This window comes from Pteropus vampyrus, unplaced genomic scaffold (assembly GCF_000151845.1).
Source record: "Pteropus vampyrus isolate Shadow unplaced genomic scaffold, Pvam_2.0 Scaffold185, whole genome shotgun sequence".
Lineage (NCBI taxonomy): Eukaryota > Metazoa > Chordata > Mammalia > Chiroptera > Pteropodidae > Pteropus > Pteropus vampyrus.
In genome coordinates, this window is record NW_011888966.1 from 266,387 (window position 1) to 271,029 (window position 4,643).

The 4,643-nt window shown below is 42.7% G+C and overlaps 1 protein-coding gene across 5 annotated transcripts in view; it reads right to left on the bottom strand.

Moving 5' to 3' along the window:
* HTR4 (5-hydroxytryptamine receptor 4) overlaps nt 1-4,643 on the bottom strand; it is a 139,929-nt gene that overhangs the window by 61,850 nt on the left and 73,436 nt on the right. The window lies entirely within an intron of this gene.

Below are 4,643 nucleotides of genomic sequence, written 5' to 3' on the forward strand. Positions count from 1 at the left end.
GTACTCTATTGCAGATACTTGACTGATTTTCCTTCACCACAGAATCTTCGCCTTAAAATAATCAGCTGTACTTCATGCTTTAATGCAGTTTTTGACCTCTCACGACCCATACTATGTGATGCATGTATTTTAATTATGCTTTGGAAATTACTTTTAATGAGGTGAATAAGCTTTTGTTAATAGGATACAATTCTCAAATCATCAGGAAGCACAGTGGATGGAGAATGGTAGTTGGGGAAATGTGTTTCATAATATTTTGCTTTGATCCAGGGGTCCAACATCTGGGTAGAATTAGGAATCACAGTGAGCATTCTTGCCTGAGAGCCACCACCCCTTATCTGTCATCCCTGCAGACTCACAGCAGCTCTAAAAAGGAGGACAAGACATCTTGCCAGGAGTTACATGGTGAGCAATGACATCGCACCTCACTGAGATGCTCACTCTGTGCTTTGCCCCAGCCCTACTGTTACAGGAGGGACGTGGCAAAAACAGAAGCTAGATGATCAATAAAATCATATTCTTTTGGGCTAAAATATCGCCCTGTAATGTCCAGAGTGGACCTTCCAGCCCAGTGAGAATATCACTCTTGGGACGGGGAATGCTAAAGACAAATGGCAAGTTTCTCCAGGCTCTCAATTAAACCATTTGGCTTCGTTTTACTTACGGTATTGGAGTTTTTTGATGGCTACTATTATTATAGGAGAAAATGGAATTATTGGCAGCACTGCTCAAAAGAGAATGTACTGAACACTCCACCTGTTCGATAGTGTTTATCAAATACTGAAATCAGTATTTATGAAATTGCTGGTTAATTATCAATCTCTCCATTAAAAGGTAAGAACCTTGTTCTTATTCATATGCTTGTGCTTTCTCCCATTGGGGGAGATAGAGACAGTTAAGAAAAAATTAAGAAGACTTAATTGTGGTTTTAATCATAATTGCACTAAGTTCTCAAAATAGAAGATGGGTTTGATGAGCTCAGAGAGGGCTTCTGCAAGGAAATGAGGATTGAGCTAAAAGCTGAAAGACACACAGGAGAGGAGGGGGCAAAGGAACTCTTCAGGCAACAGGAGGAGCCAAGGGCCTGAGATGGCTGAGCACAGAGCACTGGAAAGGGAGAAGGAAAACCAAGACAGCTGCAGTCCAGAGAGTAAGGCTGGCAAAGGGCGCGGGGTGAGGCTGAGACAGAGACAGGAAACGACAGCACAAAACCCTACAGGCCAAGGAGTCTGGTCTTGATCCTCAGTGAAATGAATAACCATTGAAAGGAATTAAACAAAGGAACCACAGGATCAGAGTTTTTAAAAGATGGCTATGAGCTCTTGTTAGTGGCGAGCGAATTGAAGGGAAATAAAATAGATGTGGAGAGACCAATTAGGAGGGTGCTGCAGTGACTTATGCAAGAGATGATATCAGTTTGGACTAGGATGATAGAGACAGAAAGAAACAGACTGGGATTTGTTTAGGAAGGAAAAATCAATAGGACTTATTTAAATGTAGAGGATAAGGAAAGACCACGCAAGAATACCTGGTTTCTAGATGATGCAGGTGCTGGAGCTATTCACTGAGAAAGGGGTCCAAGTTTGGTAAGAAAGATCAGGAGCTGCATGGATAATTACGAGAAACTGCCATTAACATCCACTAACAGGGATTGCTATGCCAGCTGGGCCCATGCTATGCCTTGAATGGATTACTAACTTACTCCTAGCTGCAATCCTAGAAAGCAGGTGTTATTGTCCCCATTTTGAGATGAGAAAACTGAGACTCAGAAAGGCTTGGTAAACTCATCATCAATCTCAGAGCTAAAAATTTGATAGATCTGAGATTTGAACTGAAATCTCTTCAGTTTTAAAGCAGATGATTCTTAAGGACCAGCCCATGCCACTTCATGGCGACTCTGAGAAAAGTTTATGATTTCAAAAGAACTTGACTGTTAATCTGGAGCTCTGAAGCCAAACCCTCCTAGGAAACCTTCAGTGCCTCTCTCAGAGCCGCTCAGAGCTGCCCAGAGTAAACACTCCACGTCAAAAGAGAGTCTGTACTTCCCTCCACTCTTCCCTCCCTACCAAGATCATTTTCTTCCCCTTTGGCCCAAACCTCAAGTTTCCCTCCAGTTTCCCCGACCCTCAGCTCTGCCTTCTCCAAGTTCCTACAATACTTTCAGTCTCACCACTCGTTTGGGCCATGATCACATGCAGGCTACCCTCTAGGATTTTCATGTATTTTCTATTTCCTTACCTTTTATTTTTTTCTGATGTGAACTTTCAGACAGTACGCACTGTCTTTGAAAGTCTTTCATGTACTGAAATCAGATTGTTATAAACAAGCTAATAAACACAAATTTCAAACTATGACACACTGTGGGTCTGGCCACCAATCAACAGTTCAGTTTTACCAATGTCATTAACTCTAGCTATACAGTGGAGTCTCATTATACATGCATTCAACTTAAGCATATTCAATTACATGTTCTTGGCAGAGCGAGAGCGAGTGAGAAGCAGAGTGAGCGAGTGCACCATTTATATTGAGTGGGCCATTATGCCTGCCATTCCAATCAATGAGCACATGTCCAATGGGATAGCAGACGAATCTGCTGTTCCCTCAGCTGGTTCCAGTCCCTAAGAACATTCCCCAGTATGAGTAACTCTCTGGGAAGACTCTGATTTTAGTGTTTAAAGACACATATTTTAGATATGCCACAATCTCTAATTTTAGTCAACTACTTTGCCTATTTCTCAATTAAAGAAACAGTGACTTATCCCGAAAACAGAGAGAAAAATGGGTCTATTGGACTACTCAGGAGACAGTAACAGATTTGGTCATTCTGATAACGTGATTTGCACACCACATTTTCTTTTGAGAACTAACCCCTAAGACATGGCTATAGTCATGGCTGCATATGTTCGTGTAATCATCTGACTTTTAAGTTGCATTATTTCTTTACTATTAAATACAAATGAGCAAGAATTAGGAAAATGAAAAGTTGTGATCAACTAATAAAGCCAAATCTCTAACAAATGAGGCAAAAATGGAAATCACCAGACCTCCTGAAATCAAATGTGAGGGGAAAGGATAAAATTATGCAACAGGGATGAGTCCAAAAACTAAATAATTATTGGAGATTTTACAATCCCCCAGTAGTTTTAATTCTCTAAAACAGAGTCTCCACAGTCAAAGGCACATACCTAAATATGCACATAAAATTATGATACAGACACATTTTCTCGAGAAGGCTATGTTCAAACATAGAACACTACCTCTCTCAACCAACCCTGCTGCCTACTGGGCAGGTGTGCTGACCCTTGCCACTCAGTTTGCGTCGTTGCCTCCAGCACAGAGCTCCGCGATACACACTTCTCTGTCCTTACCTATCTAGAGAAATGCAGCACAGGTGAAAAATTGATGCCGTCGTCAGTAGGACGTCTAGCGATGTACGGACCAGGCAAAACATCTCCCCGTAAACCCAGATGTCTTGAACCAGTTCAATGGCACCAAAGGGCATCACAAGCACGGAAACCAGCAGATCCGCAAAGGCAAGAGAGACAATGAAATAGTTGGTTTTTATTTTCCTGTGAGTGAAAAAGCATAAGGGACAAGGCAGAGGGAGGTTAGGGAGAAAGGAGCAAGAGAGAAAAGAAGAGGAAAAGAAAAAAAGCAAAGAAAGAAGGAAAGAAGGGAGGGAGGAACAAGTAAGACAAGTCAAACACGAAACATATTCTGTGAGGTTCAGTTTGCCCTTCTGCGACCTGGCCGGAAAGACCCTGCATGGCCCAGACGCGTATGAATTCTCCAGACCCTTCCTGTGCCAAAAGCCTCCTCCTCCTCTCCCCTCTGGCCACGCTGGCCTGATTTGAGTCCCCCAGGCATGAAGCCCCTCCTGAGAGCCTTCACGCAGGGTGCTCTCTCTCCCTACTGTTGGTCCTTCAGGCCTCTGTTTGGTCATTCTCGGGGAACCCTGCTAAGGTGCCCCCCTCACAAACGGTGTCAAATTCCACTGGTTTCCACACTTAGGCTGACAACCGCGTGCCTCACTTTTGTGACACATATCAGACATGTGCTTTTATATGCTCTTGCGTCATCACTGGATTAGCGCATATCTTGATTAAGAGGAAGGCAGTAGATGACACAGGACTATGTCTTGTACCCCCTTTTATAGCCTGGTGGCTCTTTATTCAGGCTGAGTACTAGACTCACTCAGTGAATTTTCATAATATTGATGCCCAGGTCCACCCCAGATCAATTATTTCAGGGACTTTGGGTGATTAACACATGTATCTATCACACACTTACCACCCGACCCACCCCCCACCACCAGGGTTGCCAGACAAAATACAGGACACTCAGTTAAATTTGAATTTCAGATTAACAGTGAATAATTAGTATAAGTATGTTCCAAATATTGCACGGGACATACTTATACCACACATTAGCAATTTTATGAAAGGTCTTCAGGTGATCTTAGTTGCAGCCATGGTTCAGACTGATGAAGTGCAAAGAGCAGACACTCAGGTTTAAATCCTAGATTGGTCACTAGTCAGCCACTCCTTCCCTGAACTGATGGATAAAGTCAGAAAGTTGGATTAGTTGTGCTCTCCACAGTAATATATACAGTGATCACAACTACTAAAAATCCCAACAAAGCC